General features: G+C 45.2%; 2 long non-coding RNA genes across 2 annotated transcripts in view; both read right to left on the reverse strand.

Moving 5' to 3' along the window:
* Positions 1-5,624: 5,624 nt before the first annotated feature.
* LOC136318309 (uncharacterized) overlaps positions 5,625-21,637 on the reverse strand; it is a 28,251-nt gene continuing 12,238 nt past the window's right edge. Inside the window, exon 2 of the long non-coding RNA XR_010728054.1 lies at positions 5,625-5,857. This is a non-coding gene — a long non-coding RNA (uncharacterized lncRNA). The remainder of the gene's footprint in view (positions 5,858-21,637) is intronic.
* Positions 8,391-13,241, reverse strand: LOC136318310 (uncharacterized). The gene is made up of 3 exons (XR_010728055.1): positions 13,029-13,241; positions 9,007-9,168; positions 8,391-8,454 (listed from the first exon to the last, which is right to left on the reverse strand). It is a non-coding gene; the product is annotated as an uncharacterized lncRNA (long non-coding RNA).

The raw sequence follows: 21,637 nt of genomic DNA on the forward strand, positions 1-21,637 counted from the left end.
CCTGTCAGAAGGTTATGTTGGCCTGAAGTTTCTGCAATAAGTCCCTTCCAAGCAGTGGGTAAGGGCAGTCTGGAATAACTAGGAAAGAGTGGGTGATGGTGCCTCGACCTAAGTCAGTAATTCTTGTGGTGACCCATGGGTAGGCTTCTGCTTTGTCCATTGCCCCTCTTATCTTAGTAGTTGTCTTCTGCATCTGGCCCTGTGGTTTCTTTAGGACTGAGTAGGTGGCTCCCGTGTTGACTAGGAAGTCTATTGGTTTTCCTTCGACTGTTAAGGTGACCATGGGCTCCTGGGAGCTGGCGAGAATGGAGCCCTGGCCCCGTCAGTCTAAGGTTTGGAGCAAGACCTCTGGGCCCTGTCTTGGCCCTTGGCTGTCGGCCTTCAACCTTGGACACTCTCTTTTCCAGTGCCCTTTCTCCTTACAATAGGCACATTGGTCTTTTGCTATTCGCCGTCCCTGGCCCTTTTGCTATCCCCCTTTCCCTTTGGGAGGAGGTTTCTGGGCAGCAATCAGAATTTTGGCAACTTCCTTCGCCCTGCCAACCTCCGGATCATCCCTATTGACATAAACCTTCTGGGCTATCTCTAATAGCTTGCTTCTATTCTCTCCCTCAAACCCCTCAATCTTCTGAAGCTTTTTCCTAATGTCTGAGCAGCCTGAGTCACAAGGGCTATATTTACTAGTTTCTTGTTCTCTTCTGCCTCAGGATCTAGAGGGGTATATACTCTGTAAGCCTCTATGAGTCTTTCTAGAAAGGCTGCGGGGGATTCCTCTCTTCCCTGGATGACTTCACTAACTTTACTGAAGTTGGTTGCCTTTCTAGCTGCTGCCTTGACCCCTCTCAACAGAGCCCGGTGATACTGGAGGAGTGCGTCCCTTCCCCCAGTGGTATTAGGGTCCTAGGTAGGAGGTTGAGACTGGTAAGCCCCCCAAATGTTGCATCTACCGGCTACGAGAACAAATGCCGGGGACTTTCAGGAGTTTAGATGTTACTTTATTGGCCAGTTTAACCTGCGCAGGGGCAAACTCCCAAGATGTCCGGAGACACCATGCTCACAAGCAGTTGCAAACGGAAGCCGCGCCTGGTGCTTACAGTCAGGTCCTTATATATCCTAAGTGAGCAAGCAGAATACAGAAGCAGATGTGGCAGTTTAGCTATTGGCTGGGGAGGTCACATGCAGCATAGCAACAGGGGAGGGTTTTAGCTTAGTGGTGAATTTCAAACATAAACTTCTTTGTTCTCCGCCTCACAGGGGCCCTATCAGCACTCCCTGTTCCTGCTCTTTTAATAGTTACTTCTGGCAGCCACAGCACAGCTCCCTGAATCTAACAGGGCTCACACCATGTCTCCAACCCACACCCCAGGGCTGCGGTGCCGAGAACCCCGCGTGGAGCCCTCTGCATTTGCCTCTCCTTCCCGCGTCAGTGCTCACCACGGGATTGAGCCTGGAGCACAGGCCAGGGCTTAGGGGGCTCACTTACATCTCAAAGGTGTCCGCGCTCTGATGCTCCGGGAGGCAGCACAGGGAGTTGTGTCCTTCCATCTCCCTGCGGACCAGAACACAGACGCAGTCTCGTCTTTCTGCGAATGCAGCTGCAGAAGCAGAGGGTCGGGGCAGAGCTGGGGCAGGGGCGCGAAGGGGTGGAGGTGGCGGGAGACGGGCACAGGGGACCTCCGCGGCTATGTGGTCCTAGCCTGGTCGCTCTCCTGGGTCGTCCTGGCCCCCCCCCACCGTCTCCACCTCCCCCTACCCAGGCGTGGGCAGGATCCCTTCCCAGTCTGCTGGCTGAGATCCGAGTGCAGTTTTTCGCAAGAACATTTACTAAGGAAGTGAAGTTCACACAGATGCAGAGGGGGAGGGAGGGAGCAAGCAAAGGTGATGGTGCAGGTCCTTGTTCACAGACTCACAGCCCTGGGTCACTTCCCCTCCACAGTCCCATCCAAGGTTCCGAGTGTTCGGGGCTGCTCTGCCCTGTGCACCCTGACGCCCCCAACTAGCAGCAGCAGCAGCCCCAGGGGACTGCCGTCTCCTACCACACCCACACCTGAAGGGCAAGTCCCAAACCTTAGGCAAGAGGACATCAGGGCCCTCTGCCGGTCGCGGGGGCTGCTGTCGCAGCTTTGACTCTCGCCTCCCCCACCCCCACCGCCAAGCTTTTGCCGTCCCCTGTGCCTGGTATGTGTCTTCGTTGGGCGCTGAATAAACCGCAGCCCTAGTGCAAGCAAATGTGTGGTCGTTCCTTTTGTCCTGAAAATATTTATGGGGTACCCACTGTTGGCCTAGCACTGCTCTAGGGCTGGGACCACAAGATGAGAAGAGGGTTTCTGCCCCCTGCACCCCAAATCTTACATTAGACAAATGATGATCACTGATAGGTCGTTGTGAGATGTGTGAATGATAGCGTTCATTGAGGCCCGTACTGTGTGTTCTAAACCCTTGATAGATGTGATCTCACTACACAGCCTCACAACATTCCTGATATTGTCATCAGCCCCGTGCTGTAGATGAGGAAACCACAGCAGGGAAGAGGTTGAGTTCTCTGCACAAGGTCACACAATGACACGTGACCAGGGACAAAGCTGATGGTAGAGCCTATAAGCACTTGGCTCCAAAACCTGTATCCCTCACCGTTCTCCTGCTGTTCGGAAGGAGTGAGGGCAAAGAACCAGGTGGACAAGCAACCTTGACTCCGTGGCTGGGGCTCCCACAGAGTCCACAGAACTCAAATATTAGCTCAAAGTAAAAAACTAGCAAACATACTAAGGAAATGAGCCTCCAGAAGCAGTGACAAGTGATATTTAACCCCCCACTATCTAAATTGGAGGTATCAGATACAGACTATTAAAACCTATTTGTTTTACAGGTTTAAGATATATAAAGGAAGAAACACTATAAAAACTGACCATGGCCCTAGCTGGAGAGCTCGGTTGGGTAGAGACTTGTTCCAAAATACAAAGATTGTGGGTTTGGTGCCCGGTCTGGGCACATGTGGGAACAGATTGATGTTTCTCTCTCTCTCTCTCTCTCCTCCCCTTCCTCTCTCTCTCTAAAATAAATACAGTTTTAAATTGACCATGCTTACCTGAAAAAAAGAGAACCTCTAAGAATGGAAAACTTTTCATCAAAATTAAAAGGTCAGCAGAAACCTTGAAAAAATTATGCTAAGTGAAAATAAAATTAAGTATACAATCAACAGTGCAAATGCTATAGAAAATTTACCTAAAGCCTATGTACTCTCATTATTGATCAATGTCATCCCATTAAATTTAATTTGTTGTTGTTGTTGTTTGTGACAGAGAAACAGAGAGAGGGTCAGATAGGGACAGGAAGGAAGAGATATGAGAAGCATCAATTCTTCGTTCCAGCACCTTAGTCGTTCATTGATTGCTTTTTCAAATGTGCCTTACCAAGGGGCTTCAGCAGAACAAGTGACCCTTGCTCAAGCCAGTGACCTTGGGCTCCAGCCAGCAACCATGGGGTCACGCCTATGATCACACACTCAAGCCAGCAACCCCACGCTCAAGGTGGTAAGCCTGCACTCAAACCAGATGAGCTTGCGCTCCAGCCGGCGACCTTGGGGTTTCAAACCTGAGTCCTCTGCATCCCAGTCCAATGCTCTATCAACTGCACCATCGCCTGGGTCAGGTTAAATTTAACTTCTAAATAAAAAACTCTTAAAAATAAATAAAAACAGAAAAAGAAGCATATATTGCCTGGCCTGTGGAGGTGCAATGATTAGAGCATCAACCTGGAACGCTGAGGTCACTGGCTGAAACCCTAGGCTTGCCTGACCAGGCTGTGGCCCAGTGGATAGAGCATCAGACTGGGATGCAGAGGACCCAGGTTCGAGACCCCGAGGTCGCCAGCTTGAGCATGGATTCATTTGGTTTGAGCAAAGCTCACCAGCTTGGACTCAAGGTCGCTGGCTCGAGCAAGGGGTTACTCGGTCTGCTGAAGGCCCGTGGTTAAGGCACAATTAGAAGACAATCAATGAACAACTAAGGTGTCACAATGAAAAACTGATGATTGATGCTTCTCATCTCTCTCCGTTCCTTCCTGTCTGTCCCTATCTATTCCTCTCTCTGTCTCTGTAAGAACAAAACAAAGAAAAAAACAACCCTAGGCTCGCCCAGTAAAGCCACATACCACAAGCAAGCAATGAACAACTAAAGTGAAGCAATTATGAGTTGATACTTCTCACTTCCCTGCCTCACCTCTCTGTAAAACCAATAAATAATATCTTTTAAAAAGAAAGAAGAAGAAGATATTGTATGGCTTCTTTTACATGAAATGTCCAGGACAGAAACATCTAAAAGAGACAGAAAGTAAACTAGTAGCTGCCTGGGACTGAGAGGGAAAAAGAATGGGTAGTTTCTGCTAATGGTCAGTGGTCGGCAAACTCATCAGTCAGCAGAGCCAAATATCAGCAGTACAACAATTGAAAATTTTTTTGAGAGCCAAATTTTTTAAACTTAAACTATATAGGTACATTCCTTATTGAGGTAGCGCCCACATGTGGTATTTTGAGGAAAGGCCACACTCCGGGGGCCAAAGAGCCACATGTGGTTCGCGAGCTGCAGTTTGCCGACCAGGGGTCAAGGGGATACCTTTCAAGCGATAAGAATATTCTAAAAATAGTGATGATGGTTGCACAGGTCTGTGCACATACTAAACACCACTGAGTTGTATACTTTAAAAGTGTGAATTTTACAGTACATGGATTATACTTTAATGAAGCAGCTGTAAAAAAAAAACTTAGCAAATGTGTTAGGCATCAAATTAGATACAGCTGAAGAAGGAATTTGTGAACGAGAATATTGAAGACATTATCAATAATGTAGCACAAGGACCGTGGCTGGTGGTGCAGTGGGTATAGTGTCATCCCAGAATGCCAAGTTCACCAGTTCAATACCGGGGTCACTGGCTCAATCCTGGAGTGCCAGTTCAATCCCAAAGGTGCCAGCTCACTCCCAAGGGTGCTGGTTCAACCGTGAGATCACCAGCCCTGTCATGGCACATATGAGAAGCAATCAGTGGTGTGCACAGCTAAGAGAAACAACAAATGATGTTTCTCTATCTCTCTTCCCCTCTTAAAAAAATGCAGCACAAGGGATAAAGAGATAAAAAGAGAAAAGAGAAGTTAAAAGCCCTGGCCAGTTGGCTCAGTGGATAGAGGGTCAGCCTGGCCTGCAGATTTCCAGGTTCAATCCCCATTCAGGGCGCACATGAGAAGTGACCATCTGTTTCTCTTCCCCTCCATCTTTCCTTCTCTCCCTCTCAAGACACTGAGAATAGCTCCATTGATTCAAGCATGAGCCCCAGATGGGGACCCCAGTTGGGGCACATGCAAGAGTCTGTCTCTCTATCTCCCCTCTTCTCACTTAAAAAAAGAAAAAGAAAAAAGAAGATAAAACACAAAAGAGAGTGTGTCAAAAGCTAATATAAGTCTGGATAAAGCCCCAAAGGACAGAGAGTTAATATTTGAAGAGACTTTGCCTGAGAATATTCCAGAACTGATGAAAGATAAGTATTTACAGAGCAGCACAACGTATACTGGATAAAATAAACAAAAAGAAAATTCACACTTAGGTGCAAAATAATGAAACTGCAAATCACCAGAGAGATTTAAAAAAAAAGTTTAAATCAGCCAGAAAGGAAGGGAGATCAACTAACGGAATAACAGCGGGACTGAGAGCAGAATCTCACAGCAACAGTGAAAGCCAAAAGATGGTGAAATAGTAACTTTAAAGTGCTTGAAAGAAAATAACGCAGATCAACATTTATGTCAGTGGACTCTGAGTGAAACAGATTGACCTCCATGGTGCTGGTGGGCTTCAGCCAATCAGTTGAAGGCCTGAATAGAACAGAAGACCAAAAGACTGACGTCCCCTGAGCAAGAGGGAATGCTGCCAGTAAATGACCTTCAAACTTGAACTTATTGGCTCCTCTTGACTCTCCTACCTGCTGACCTACCCTGCAGATTTTCCGTTTGACAACCTTTGTATTTACGTGAGCCAATTCTTTAAAATAAGTGTGTGTGTGTGTGTTTGCGTGCGATGTCTGTCCGTGGCCACAACACTTCTTATTCCCATTTCTGCAGACATCACTAATCTCTGACCTTGAAACCATTCCCAAATTCTCTTTACTTTGTTCAAGACACACTGAGGCAATAAATGCTGCTTTTTTTTTCTTTCTTCTTTTTTCATTTTTCTGAAGCTGGAAACGGGGAGAGACAGTCAGACAGACACCCGCATGCGCCCGACCGGGATCCACCCGGCACGCCCACCAGGGGCGATGCTCTGCCCACCAGGGGGCGATGCTCTGCCCATCCTGGGCGTCGCCATGTTGCGACCAGAGCCACTCTAGCGCCTGGGGCAGAGGCCACAGAGCCATCCCCAGCGCCCGGGCCATCCTTGCTCCAATGGAGCCTTGGCTGCGGGAGGGGAAGAGAGAGACAGAGAGGAAAGCACGGCGGAGGGGTGGAGAAGCAAATGGGCGCTTCTCCTGTGTGCCCTGGCCGGGAATCGAACCCGGGTCCTCCGCACGCTAGGCCGACGCTCTACCGCTGAGCCAACCGGCCAGGGCAAATGCTGTTTTAAGCCCTTAAATTTGGGGGTAATTTGTTATTCAGCAAAAAACAAGACAGGTGTGTGGGGCCTGGCTGAGAATGATTGGGGCAGTGGAAGCAGAGGACAGATATCCAAAGAGTCATGTTTAAGACGTTGAAGCCAGCCCCTGGGAAACGCAGCTCTGGGCCTGCTCCCCATGGAGCAGAGACCTGAGCTCTCCTACACGAGGCTTGGTTGCCAGGGAAACAGAGATTCCAATCCCGTTTCCTAGCTACTCTGCCTTCTTCCCAATGTTTCTGGGTCAGTTTCATCCTATCAGGATTTTGCAAACAAGAATAACAATCCTTCATGATTAAGAAGAGAAAGGGCTCTCTTTAAGGGGATAAGAGCAGAACAAGTGACTGTGTGGCCCTGGCCCCTTCTGTCTGAACAGCTCCTGGCCTTTGACCTCCCTCTGCCCAGCCTGACCTTGCCCATATGCCCAGATCCTGGCGAGGGGGCAGATGGATCTTGTCCTGTTAGGTGATCCTGGCAAGTGCCCCTGGGCGACCCTATAGCCATGGCCCATGTCTGATATTGTGCACAGCCCTCTGAATCAGGCCCTGGTGGGGAAAAGGGCTAGGTTGGGGTCACGGAGAGATGTACAGTTGAGCGCCCTACCTAGTATTTTTGTGGTGACACTGTCAGAATCCCTCTATGCCTTCAAGATTGTGGATGCAGCTGCTGACCGTGTTATAAGGAGGGTTGTTTCCCAAAAGACCGACTGCCTGGCATACTGAGAGGGCCAGCCAAGGGTCAACAGCAACACCCCGTTATTCCCAAAGTGCATTTCCCGAGGGGCTGCTGCCCTCTGAGATGGAGAGCACCCCTGACCTCCAGGGGCCCCCACGATAGTAGGGGGACAGGATGTGTTCTGGGCTGAATGGTGGCCCCAAAAGAGATGTTTGTACCCTACTCCCCAGACCTGTGGTTGTGACCTTATTTGAGAAAAGAGTTAAGGTAAGGATTAAGGTGAATGAATTAAGCCTTAATCATTAAGGTAAGGATGTGGAGATGAAGCCACCCCAGTGTCCTTATAAGAGAAAAGACAGGCAGCCCTGTGGCTCAGACACAGGGCGCGGCATGTGCAGATGAGACTGGAGATGTGTGGCCGCAGCCGAGGACAGTCTCCTGCACCATGAAGGGCAGGAAGGGCTCTCCCAGAGAGCGTTTTTGTCACTTTAAGCCACCAAGCTTATGACTTGTTGCAACCTCTGGGACGGGAAGTGGGACATGGGTGGGAGGAGCCCCAGACGTTGGCCGGCCTGCAGGGCGCTGCAGAGAAGGGTGTGATGCCAGGGAGAAGTCGCCCAAGGTAGAAAATTCTGGGGAAGAAAGGTGAGGAAGAACAGACTGGTGTCTGCTGGGAGCAGAGGAACCTTCTTCATGATAACGGGCATACCAGGGAGGGGCAGGCAGGGTCGCGGTCAGTGCTGGTGGAAGGGCATCTCCTCATACGGTCCAGGCTGTCACCCAAAAACGGAACAAGTGAGAAGAGGGCATAAAGAGACTGCTAGACTACAGGAAGAAATAAGCCGGCCACAGCCTGTGGGAGGGCTGCAAGGCATCTACCGGCCCTCTGCATTTTGGGGGTTTAAGGTAGTGGGCAGGAAGGGTGTCTCCTCAGAGCAAACAATGGCAGCACATAACAAAGATTTTAACAATTTTATCAGCAATTGTATTACATGCAAAAGGATGACAGGTCCTCCTGGAAAGAAAGCCAAGTGTATGCTTGGGGACAAAAATTATTACTCAGATAAAGAAGGTCACTTCATTAGAAGAGGTGGCTGAGAGTTCCTTAGCTACGCATCCATCACACGAAGTTAGAGAGAGAAGTATGAATCTAAAGGAAGAAGGAAGGAAATAAAGGTAATCGCAGCAATTAGTGAAGTAGAAAACATTTGTGATAGAGAGCGTGATGGAAGCTGGAAGCTGGCTCTTTGCACCTTACAGTGGGCCCCCTGATTGAAGGAACTGGAGGTCCTGGGAGATTGGACTTGGGGTGAGTTTGGTTCAGCTACTCAGTACTGGCATCAAGGACCCGTTTCTTTCCATTTCTCTTCTCCGTTTTCAGTCCTATCAACTTCATCCCAAACCTAGCTTCTTAAGGAGCTGCCACCTGGCTCCTGGCTGCCCAGAACTCAGGTGGCAGAGTTAGGCTTCTCTTTCCATGATGGAAAGCACTTCCCAAAGATCCTGGAAGCCCTCACCATAGGGCTCTGCACACCACTGGCCCCGGGAGTGTTAGGAGCCCGTTAAACCTGTAGGTCAGATAGGGAGGTGCCAGCCATGGTCTCAGACCTCCCCCTTCTCAAAGCCGACATCCCCAGGGGTGGGTCACCAAAAGGAGGAGGAAGATGGACGTTTGGGAGACAACTTCAGTGCTGGTGTTTACCCAAAGGAGATGAAAACTGATGCCCACACAGCAACCTGCACACGGATGTTCAGAGCAGTTTGATTCGTAATCGTCAACACTGGAAACAACCAAGATGTCCTTCAGCAGGTGAGGTAGAAACATAAGCTGTGGTCTATCCAGACAATGGAATATGATTCAGTGCTGTAGAAAAAGAGAAAGAGAGAGAGCTATCAAGCTGTGTGCTTGGAGGAAACTTAAATGCCTGTTACTAAGTGGAGAAGCCAGTCTGAAGAGGAAACATACTATATGATTCCAATTACACGACCTTCCCGGATACGGCAACACTCCAGAAGCAGCAGTGGCCAGCGGTTGGGGAGGATGGACAGGTGAGCACGGAGGATTTTTAGGGCAGCGAAAACACTCTGCATGCTACTGGGATAATGCACATGTGGCATTGCACATTTTTCCAAACCCGTACTATTTACACCACCAAGAGTGCCCCTGATGTACACTGTGGGCTTGGGGTAGTCACAATGTGTCAGTGTGGGCTCATCAGTTGTAACAAAGCTTCCACTCCCGCAGGGATGTCAATCAGGAATGAGCTCTTCATGGAGGGTGTATATAGGCAATATCTGTATCTTCCTCTTAATTTTTCAATTTTTAATTGAAAAACAGGAGAAAAAAATCAACACTAGCCTGGGCATTTGGGTGAAGGGCAGCTCAGAGCTGGGTACACCTCTCCTGGACACTGAGTCTCTCTCCATAAAAGGGGGGCTGGCTCTGGCTGGTTGGCTCAGTGGTAGAGCGTCGGCCTGGCGTGCAGGGGTCCCGGGTTTGATTCCCGGCCAGGGCACACAGGAGAAATGCCCATCTGCTTCTCCACCATTATGAAGACTATTTAAAAAAACTCATTAGAGGAGTTCTATAGTAAATTTCAGTTGACAGAAAAAATAATCAGTGAATTTGAAGTTAGATTGATGGAGATTATGCAAACTGAAGAAAATAGAGAAAAAAGAATCAGGAAAGCTATTTTTTGAGGGGAGCCTCAAAAAACTGTAGGACACCATTAAGCACCACTTCCCCTCTCCTTCCTCTCCGTCTCTCTCTTCCCCTCCCACAGCCAAGGCTCCATTGGAGCAAGGATGGCCCAGGCGCTGGGGATGGCTCCTTGGCCTCTGCCCCAGGCGCTAGAGTGGCTCTGGTCGCGACAGAGCGACGTCCCGGAGGGGCAGAGCATCAGCCCCTGGTGGGCGGAGAGTCGCCCCTTGGTGGGCGTGCCGGGTGGAAGCCGGTCGGGCGCATGCGGGAGTCTGTCTCTCCCTGTTTCCAGCTTCAGAAAAATGCAAAAAATAAAATAAAATAAATAAAAGGGGGGCTGGCATGATCCCACATGTGACGTCCACCAGCTCTAACACCCTAGAACTTCAGACATGCTTTCACCCACCAAGCAGCCACTGCCCGCCCCTCCGCACGTGCCTTGTGTTAGCTCAGCTCCACACCTCTGTGTTTTCTGCCTTGATGCCCTGACGCCCTGGGTGTGGTCACCCTGAAGCTGCATTCTCTCCCGCACCCACAAGTTCCACTGGGGCCAGACCCAGTGGCCAGTGGGGACACAGACACGTTCAAGGAAGGCTGCCCCCAGGCAGTTCCAGCCTGCTTGGAGACACAGGAGGTCCGCAGTTCTCCCCAGCTCAGTGTGGGCACCCACAAGCTGAGGGTCAGGCCATGAGGCACAGGAGGACCAGGCCGAGCAGGAGAAGAGGAGAACAGGCCTTTGGGTGTCAGCGGAAGCGTCTGTCTAGCTCAAGGGACAGGACTTGTAGGGGCCGGAGGTTGAGTTTGGTCCCGAGCCTCAGCAGCCACAGGGCTGCAGCCTTTGGACCAAGGCCAAGACCTCAGCCCCTGGGTTGGAACTTGCAATGTGCTGCCCAGTGGCCAGCTCCCCGGCAGCCCGCCCATGCTGCCTGTCACAAGACAGCAGAGGCGAGTGTGGCCCAGAGTGTCTGGGGACAACCCAAATATCCTGCCAGCTCTGGAGAAGGGGCCTGGTGGGTAGCCAGGAGGCCTTAGGCTGCAGCCCTGAATGGTGCACAGAGCGCAGTCTCCAGAACGGAACACAGAGCCCATTTCCTCCCTTTTCACATACAATAGAAAGCAGCATGTGTGTGCACGCCCCGGCCCTGGCTTCATCCACGTAATATTTTTCTGGCTCAGGACATGAGCTTCGTCCTTCCTCTCCATGGCTCCATAAAATCCCAGCATAGTCGGTTTGAGTTATTTTAACGTCAGTCAGGGAGATTGATATCTAATGCGATAAAGTAAAGAACACGCGTGACATGCCCTTCTTGCGCAGAAGCTGGTGCTCCAGACAGCTTGGGGCGGGGGCCCACCGCCCCTCAGTGGGGTAGGCGATGGTGGCGGGTGGGTTAGTGGGTGGGGAGGATGTGGAGCCCCGGCCAGCCTCTGGGTGCTCTGACCAGCCTTCCTGTGTGGAAAGCCCTGCATTTCTACCCATGGACTGGGGTGGCAGAGAAGATGGAGCACCGGGGAATAAGCTCCGCCTGGCACGGGAGATGTTGCCACAAGAAAGATGGGGAGGGAGTTTGGGTAGAAAATTAAAGAAGGAGGGGGCTTTTCAAGAGTTTGTTTTTATTATTATTATTATTATTATTGTTGTTGTTGTTGTTGTTGCTGTTGTTTTAATGCGAGAGACTCACCTGGGTTTATGTGCAGAAGGAAAGGACCAGGTCCAAAACCTAAAAATGGACTTGCCCTGCGATCCAGCAAGTCCACTTCTGGGTCCACGCCCAAAAGGACCAGAGCAGGGACTTGAAGAGATGTCACACACCCGTGTTCATAACAGCCAGCGGGTGGAAGCAACCACAGTGCCCATCAACGGATGGATGAGTAGACAATGAGGTCCACCCATACCACGACATATTATTATTGGGCCTTAAGCAGGGGGGAAATTCTGACACCTGCTACAGCATGGATGAGCCTCAAGGAGACCCTCAGTGAAATCAGCCCATCCCTGAAAGGGTGATCCTGCACGACTCCACTTGTGTAAGGCCCCTTGAGTAGCCAGAGTCAGAGACAGAAGGTGAAACAGTGGTCACTGGAAATGAATGGAGTCCAGTGGTTCTAACTGCCAGGGATCCTGTAAGGAGGCAAGCCTGAGGCAAAACTGCATGTCAGGAGTGGCGTAAAAAGGGGAAAGGAAGGGGTCCCATCCATTCCCATAACCGAGACCTGTGAGGGAACTAGAGGTCCTGAGTGTGATGGCAAAACAGAGAAGGTGGCCCCCGTGTCCACATAAATGAGATGGACTTACCCACCTGTTGCAGCAAACAAATCCCAAATGAGGGACATTCTATAAACTACCTAACCAGGACTACTAAAAATTATTAAGGTCATCAAAAACACAAAGTCTGAGAATTTGTAAAGAGCGGAACGACACATGCCAACTAAACGTAATGTGTTAGTCTAGATGGGATCCTAGAACAGAAAACAGGCATTAGGCATAAACTGTGACAGTCTGAAGAAAGCATGGACTTTTATAATAAAATCAGTAATCAGTAATCAATAATCAGCACCAACATTGGTTTGCTAATTGTAATCAGTGTACCATACTGATGTAAGCTGTTAATAAAGGGGGAAACTTGGCATGGGGTATATGGAAGCTGTCTCTACTCTCTTTGCAATTTTTCTCTAAACCAAAAGCTATTCTAAATTATGAAGACTATTTAAAAAAACTCATTAGAGGAGTTCTATAGTAAATTTCAGTTGACAGAAGAAATAATCAGTGAATTTGAAGTTAGATTGATGGAGATTATGCAATCTGAAGAAAATAGAGAAAAAAGAATCAGGAAAGCTATTTTTTGAGGGGAGCCTCAAAAAACTGTAGGACACCAGTAAGCAAACTGCGATGGTTAAGTCTGTACATCAACTTGACGGGGCTGCAAGATATTTGGTTAAACACTATTTTGGGTGCATCTGTGAGGGTGTTTCAAGATGGGTTACTGAAACAGATGGGAATCTGTAGACTGAGTGAAGCACATTACCCTCTCAGGGTGGGCGAGACTCATCCAATCCACAGACGGCCTCAATAAGACAAAAGGCTGAACAAGAGAGAATTTGCTCTCTCTGCTTGATGAGCTGGTCTTCAAGCTGGGATATCAGTCTCCTGCTTTGGACTGGAACTTACACAATTGGCTCTTCTGGTTCTCAGGCCTTCAAGACCGTAGATGTGGAACCTCTCAGCTTTGATAATCACATGTTCCAATTCTTAATAATAAATGAATCAATTATCTCTCTTCTCCCTCTCTCTTTCCTTACTCTCTTTTTCAGAGTGTGTGTGTATATACATGTATCTCCCCTACTGATTCTCTTTGGGGAACCCAGACTAATACACATACCAACATACAGATAATGGGAAGAACAAAAATAGAAGAGAGAAAAACAGAAAAAATATTAAAGAAATAATGTGTGAAAACTCCCCAAATTTGAAGAAAAACATTATTAATCTACACAAAAAGGAAGCTCAAATTTGTTAACTCCCAAGTAGAATAAATTAAGAGAGCTACACCTAGACACATCATAGATAATCAAAGAGCAAAAACTTGAAAGCAGCAAGAGAAAAATACCTTGCTATATACAAGAGACCCTCCTTAAGCTTACCAGCTGACTTGTCATCAGAACCAATGAGGACTAGAATGCAGCACTATGACACAGTCAAAGTTCTGAAAGAAGAACCTTTCAAGCAAGAATCACATATCCAGCAAGACTAAGCTTCAAAATAAAGGCAAAATAAAGACATACCCAGATAAATAAAAACTTGACAGAATACCAAAGGAGGTTTTTCATGCTGAAAACAAGTGACACTTTACAGTAATATGAATCTACACTAAAACACACACTCACACACACACACACACACAAAACAGGTGGGTGGGAGCAAAGCTGTACTGGTGTAATAAAATGACATCAGATGGTAACTCGAATCCGTAGGAACTAAGAACCGAAAAGAACCATAACTGATAAATAAGAATGTTAATGTAACAAACTACAAATACATACTTGTTCTCCCTTATTCTCTCAGCTTCTTTAAAAGATAAAATGATGGCCTGATCAAGAGGTGGCACAATGAATAGAGCTTTGGATTGGGACGCAGAGGACCCAGGTTAAAAACGCCGAGGTCGCCAGCTTGAGCACAGGCTCATCTGGATTAAGTGTCGACTCACCAGCTTGAGCACAGGCTCACTGGCTTGAGCCTGAGATCATAGACATGACTCCATGGTCGCTGGCTTGAGCAAGGGGTCACTTGCTCTGCTGTAGCCCCCTCCATCAAGGCATATATGAGAAAGCAATCAATGCACAACTAAGGAGACTAAGGAGCCGCAACGAAGAATTGATGCTTCTCATTTCTCTCCCTTCCTTTCCATCTGTCCCTCTCTGCCACACAAAAAAAGATAAAATTATGTAAAATAATTATTATAACATATTGTTAAGTTTAACATATGTACTGTATATTGACATGATATGTGTAACACTACAAAAGGGGAAGGAGAGAAGAAAGCTATACAAGAGGAATGTTTCTGTAACTCGTGGGAATTAAGTTAGTGTAAGTCTGAAGTAGATTCTGGTAAGTGTGGATCTAGTAAGCTTTAAGGCAATCTCTAGGAAAATAAGTCAAAATAATACTGAAAAAATAAAGGAATTAAAATTTTAGTCACACTAGAAAATATTCTAATATAAAAGCAGCAAAGGAAAAAAAAAGACATAAAACATAGAAAATAAAAGGCAAAAAAAATAAATGAAATAGAACCATACCAATAATAATATTGAATGTGAATGAATTAATCCAATTAAAAGGTAGAGGTTGTCAGATTGGATAAAAAAGCAAGATCCAACTATCTGTAGACACATTTTAGATTCAAAGATATAAACAGGTTGAAAGCACAAAGGCTGGAAAAAGACAGATCATGCATATAAGAGCTGAATGGCTACGTTAAAATATGACTAAATAGACATTAAGACAAAAATTCTTAGGTAAAATTAAAAAAATCTGAATAAAGTATGAATTTCAATAATAATGTCAATATTACTAATCAGTAACTGGAAATCAGTAATCAATAATCAATTGCTAGAGAAAAAGAAGGGCATTTTATTGTGGTAAAAGAGTCAATTCAGGCCCTGGCCACTTGACTCAGTGGTAGAATGTTGGCCTGGCATGTGGATGTTCCAGGTTCAATTCTCGGTCAGGGCACACAGGAGATGTGACCATCTGCTTCTGCCCCATACTCCCCTCTCTCACTCTTCCCTCCCGCAGCCAGGGCTCCATTGGTTTGAGCGCATCGGCCCTAGGTACTAAGGATGGCTCCATGGAACATCGGCCTCAGGCACTAAAAATAGCCAGGTTATGAGCACGGCCCCCTATGGGCAGAGCATCAGCCCCAGACGGAGATTGCCAGGTAGATCCTGGTCAGGGTGCATGCAGGAGTCTATCTCCCCTCCTTATACTTGGAAAAAAAGAAAAAATAAAAGGGTCATTGTATCAGGAAAACACAGAAATTATAAGCATATATGCGCCTAACAGCAGAGCCCCAAAACATGTAACAATTGAACCAAAAAAATAAGAAAATCTGAATGAGCATAAGCAAGAGATAAATAAGGCGTCAACTGCAGATTCTCCAGAAACCTATCCTTTGTTTACTAATTCTGGCCTGACCAGGCGGTGGCACAGTGGATAGAGCATCGACCTGTGACGCTGAGGACCCAGGTTTGAAACCTCAGGTCATGGACTTGACTGCAGGATCACCAGCTTGAGGGCAGGTTCGCCAGCTTGAGCATAGGAGCACAGACATGACCCCTCGGTCACTGGATTGAGCCCAAATGTTACTGGCTTGAAGTCCAAGGTCACTGGCTTGAGCAAGGGGTCACTGGCTCAGCTGGAGTCCACTGCAGCCCGCCTCCACCTCCCCCCCCCCAGCAAGACATATATGAGAAAGCAATCAAAGAACAACTAAAGTACTACAACTACGAGTTGATGCTTCTCATCTCTCTCCCCTCCTGTCTGTCTGTCTGTCTGCCTGCTTGCCCGTCTGTCTCTCTCTCTCTCTAAAAAAAATTCTTAACTCTGATTTCAAGTTTTGTCTGATGAATATGTTTTTTAGCCTCAAGTTATACAAGTTACTAAGGATTAGTTATGTTGCTTTTATGACTATATTGCAGGAACAAAATCTAAAATCTGTTATATGAATAAATATAACCTATTTTTATTTCTTTTATTTATTTTTAATCTAATTTACATAATTATATAGTTTCAGGTGCCCAGTTGTGCAACACATTTCTGTGTATCATCTTGTATGCTCAACCCACCAACTCAAATCCTTGTCCATAACCATTAAAATTCAGGTATTAGAAAATAGAAATAACCATAATCTGTAGTTATTTTCATCATCCTTCCCAAGAATAGCAAGAGATCATGTGAGGAACTTAAAGTGCCATCAATTCTAATTTGTAATAACAGCAAATATTAAAAGGCTGAATGTATTGTTACAAATGTACAGAATATTTGAGAGGAAAACAGTAGGGATGCCATTTTTCCAATGATATTTTCTTAAAATGTTATTTAAAGTTGCAGGGTTTGAAATACATAAAAACTCAATACACCACGGAAAATTGTGTTTCAATATATAAGACATTCCTATTCAACTTCTTTAGACAAGCTTGGTCAACAGGTTCTCCAAAATTCATGCACTATCTTATGTTTAACCCAATACTACATTAGAATTGTCAATACCTAAACCCTGAATTGCCTACCAAATTGCCTTTCCATTAAGTAAGGTCCCTAGGAGCAGGGATTCCATTTTCACAGTTCCGTATTTCTTCTGTGCAGCGAAACATACTTCCACCTTTACCTTCTTCTGCTACTACCTCCGTGACCTTGGATGAGTCACTTCTACAAATTTAATTAATACGTTATAAAAGGGCCTTGACTGCAATACTATAGTGTGTACATTTTACTTCTTAGGCATTAGAAATTATTGAAGGTTTCTAGGTTTTAGTGACACCATTAACTTGTAAATCAGAAAGCATTGTTGCTGAGGATCGGGAAGGCGGGCTGGAAAAAGTAGAAACAGGAAGACTAGCAAAACAATTAGGATATAATTGCAACAGGCCTGGTGAAAATGTTCTGCACCTTAATTAAGGTAGTGAAAGCAAAGATGAAAATGAGATAGTCGGGAAAATAATTAACACTTATCATACCCTCACAATTTTTTCTGTTACCAAGCTAGTCTATGAGATGAATAATCACTGCCAAAAATGCATATAAAAATGGACAGAATCTAAACTGATGCTAGCAAGAGAACAAAAAAATTATCATTTTAATTTGCAGAGATTTTATTTCATTAGAAGCAAAGTTTCCTTGATGGCCTACTTTTCATATACCATCCCTCCCCCACAGTCTTTAAAAATACCATATTCTTCAACTTAGCTAAATTTGTAAATTAGGCAAGAAGTGAAATTTAAATTTTGCTTTAAACAAAGCATTTTATGGTCCACCAGAAGTAAAAGGGTAAGTTTCACACATTTGCACATCTAACTTGAGTATTTCTGGAGCACTAATAAAAGAGACAAAAATGAAAAGGCATAAATTCTAAGGGTACAGAAAGGAGAGGAAGAAAAAAAGACCCATGGAAATTTTGCCTGCAGTTACTACCTTTTTTTTTTTTGTATTTTTCTGAAGCTGGAAACGGGGATAAGTTACTACCTTTTGTATATTATCTTAAGTCTACTTTCTCCTTTGAGGCAATAACATCAAAAAATATCAGACACATTCACAGTGACTAAGCAAGGGTCCTGGCTACCTCAAGAATGTTTGTTTTGAAAGTATATAATTCATAATAATTTCATACCTCATCTATTCTAATAAAGCATGTTCAAGTGTGCACAATGTGGCACACAAAGTAAGTGTAAGTGCTATTTTTCCTTTCTTCATGAAAACACAGAAGCTTCTGTCAATTTACTTTTGATCTGCATTTAAGGATTTTCTATTAATTTATGAAATGATTATCTATACCGCCTAATAAACATTCCTGATTGCAGCCAATATGTGACAGGATTAAAGTCTAAGAAACACTCCAATATTCAGAAAACAAATTGAGTATGGAAAGATACTTCATTGCCACTTTACCAAACTGCTCTTGATGAAGGTATCAAACAGAAGCTATATCAGATTATCTAATGAGTTAAATAATATAAAAGGAAACAAACTCCTTACCTTTCAATTTGTATCCTCACCTTTCCTATCTTGTCTAACAGGAATTACATTTTGCAAACTACATGATGTACATTGATTCATAGATTTATATGATATTCTTGTACATTCTCATGAGCAACGTTAGCATTTTATTTTAGAGCTCAAGACCTAGCCTACACTAAGAGGACTCCTACAATATTTTAAATCTTTTTTTTTTTTAAATAAATTCAGTATGAGTAGGGGAGACAGAGACACACTGCCTCATGCGCCCTGACTGGGTTCCTGGCAAGCCCACTAGGGGAAAAAGCTCTGCCCACCTGGGACTGCTCTGTTGCTCAGCAATCGAGCTCTTCTTAGTGCCTGAGGCAGAGGCCAGAGAGCAGGGGTCCCCAAACTACGGCCCAAGGGCCACATGCGGCCCCCTGGGCCATTTATCTGGCCCCCACCACACTTCCGGAAGGGGAACCTCTTTCATTGGTTGTCAGTGAGAGGAGCATAGTTCCCATTGAAATACTGGTCAGTTTGTTGATTTAAATCTACTTGTTCTTTATTTTAAATGTTACATTTGTTCCCATTTTGTTTTTTTACTTTAAAATAAGATATGTGCAGTGTGCATAGGGATTTGTTCATAGTTTTTTTTTATAGTCCGGCCCTCCAACGGTCTGAGGGACAGTGAACTGGCCCCCCGTGTAAAAAGTTTGGGGACCCTTGCCTTAAGCTATAGGCAATCAAATGATTTCTTTTCTTTGCTATGGCACCTTCTCTATAAATCTTCCCCCTGACTCCGATCACAGAGCACTCCTAACCGCTTCCAATTTGGTGTTGCCCAATTCATATTGATTTTTCCTCAGACTCTTAAAACTTCTAATATACCTCTGTTCAACTTCCAACAGTAACTTACAATTCAATTGTGAAAACTGGAATATATATGAAAACTTTGTGCCCAGAGATTAGGACAACATAGGTGTTCAATAAATATTTACTGGTTTCATTAAGAGTTAGACATTTCAAAATTGTAGTTAATGCATCAAGACAACAGGCCAAGATGAGATGATTCAGATTCATGGTTACCAAATGAACTATACAAAATGAACTATATACATCACAATGGCTATAAATGTTCAAAGATAACTGGGGAGATTATCTTTTACACAGGAAAGAGGATTTGAATTTCACCTTGGAAAATGGGTGGAATTAAAGTTAAATTGCATGAGCAAAAAAGAGGGTACATTGCAGCAAATTCAGGTTAGAAACACTTGAGGATTATTATAAATGATGATAATAATATATAATTTTCAAAATGCTTTCATGTTTAGCATTTCACTGAAAATCACAACAGTGCAGTGAATTAATTCAGAGCCCAGAGAATCATACTCTTGAAATAGAGAAAGGATTATCTGGTCAAAATTACACATTTCTTAAAGAGAAGAAACCTGGATATGGTTATCTTCAATAGTTTTCTGAATGCAAAGCTAAGAAATTTGAATTTCAGCCTGTAAACATTGGGATTTTTTTTTTTTGTATTTTTCTGAAGTTGGAAATGAGGCAGTCAGACTCCCCCATGTGCCCGACCAGGATCCACCCGGCATGCCCACCAGCGGGCGATGCTCTGCCCATCTGGGATGTTGCTCCATTGCTGTCTGAGCCATTCTAGTGCCTGAGGCAAAGGCCATGGAGCCATCCTCAGCGCCTGGGCCAACTTTGCTCCAATGGAGCCTTGACTGCGGGAGGAGAAGAGATAGAGAGAAAGAGAGGGGGAAGAGTAGAGAAGCAGATGCGCGCTTCTCCTGAGTGCCCTGACCAGGAATTGAATCCAGGACTTCCACACGCCAGGCCAACATTGAGCGAACAGGCCAGGGCCAAACACTGAGAATTTACTACAAGTTTGTAACAGATTTTTTTTTACAGTGACATGACAATGAAAAACTACTTGAATTACAATAATGGCAAACACAATTCAAGGTAAATGGAATATTCATCATTCATTCATTCCTTCATCCCACAAGTAGTTACTGAATAACTACTCTGTGCCAGTCCTCTTAAAATCATAAGAGATGCAGAAAATTTCAGTAGAAAATATATTTCAAATTAAAAAATCCAGTGACATATCAGATTTCAAAGTCAAATAAAATAACAGTTAAAATATATAGACAGCACTTTGTGCTAAATACTGGTCTAGCTGCTTTATTTATATTACTTGATTTAGTCCTCACAAAAACCTTTTCTGGTCCTTTACTACCAGAAACCTCATTTTACCAACAAGGAGACCAAAAGAGAAATTAGTTACATAGCCAGTCAAGTGGCAGAACTGGATTCCAAACCCAGGCAGGTGGCTCCAGAAACCCCATACTGCCCCCCCCTCTGTCTACCCTTAGCTGAGCCACGTGGCTGCAGGCAGTACACCTGGAGCATCCCATCCACCCACACGATGCTAAGTATTTTTACGTACATTACCACATTTCATCCTAACATTTAAAAAAAGAGAAGAAAACAGTTCTAGATTCATTAAACACCTTGTCTCTGGTCATACAGCTAGGAAGTGTCAAGGCCACCATCAAACCAAGTCTTTTTTCCCCAACCTCCAAAGGCCTATTTTTAACTACGACATTATTGTACAAGGCAACAGTCATTTGTAAGCTTCACTGGATGCATCCCAAGTATAAAACTGAACTGGGAAAACCAAAAGCGTGATGAAGAGATCACGCTGGTAGAAACACTGAGACGTTTTTATTTTTTATATATATTCTTTTGTAATTAAGAAGGAGCAAGTTAGAGGAAATGATGCTGTACTTCTCACTACATACACTGAGTGTAAGGCACCTGTAAAATATGCAGGTGTATATTTCCAGCAGGTTATTAAAAATGGGTCAGAAGCTTGTAGGGAGAAAAGGAGGAGAAGAATTTAGAAATTTAGGAAAACATCGCATATAAATACACCAAAATTCAGGGCACAATTGAAGCAATGATAAGATACTGTAACAACTGGCCAAGAAGTCAAACCTAGGTTACCAGCAGTGGGTAAGGAGTAAGTGGATGAAGACCAGCTGATGGAGCATGCAGAGAAAGAAATGTAAAAGAAGGATGTGGACAACCAGGATGCCAGGGGAACACACTGCTTCAAGGAGACAGGGATCAACAGTGTCAGGTGCAACAGAAAAGTCCAGCGAAGTGAGGATTCATGCAGCCACCAGATGCAGCACACCAAAGGTCACAGGCAAGCTCAGCAAACAGCTGAAGAAGTGCAGGTGGGAAGCCAGAGGGCAAGAGCTGGAGTTTGAGGAGAAATGGATACACTACATATAGACCAGTGGTCCCCAACCCCCGGGCCACAGACCGGTACCGGTCCGTGGGCCATTTGGTACCGGTCCACAGAGAAAGAATAAATAACTTACATTATTTCCGTTTTAT

Source organism: Saccopteryx bilineata, unplaced genomic scaffold (genome assembly GCF_036850765.1).
Source record: "Saccopteryx bilineata isolate mSacBil1 unplaced genomic scaffold, mSacBil1_pri_phased_curated manual_scaffold_32, whole genome shotgun sequence".
Classification (NCBI taxonomy): domain Eukaryota; kingdom Metazoa; phylum Chordata; class Mammalia; order Chiroptera; family Emballonuridae; genus Saccopteryx; species Saccopteryx bilineata.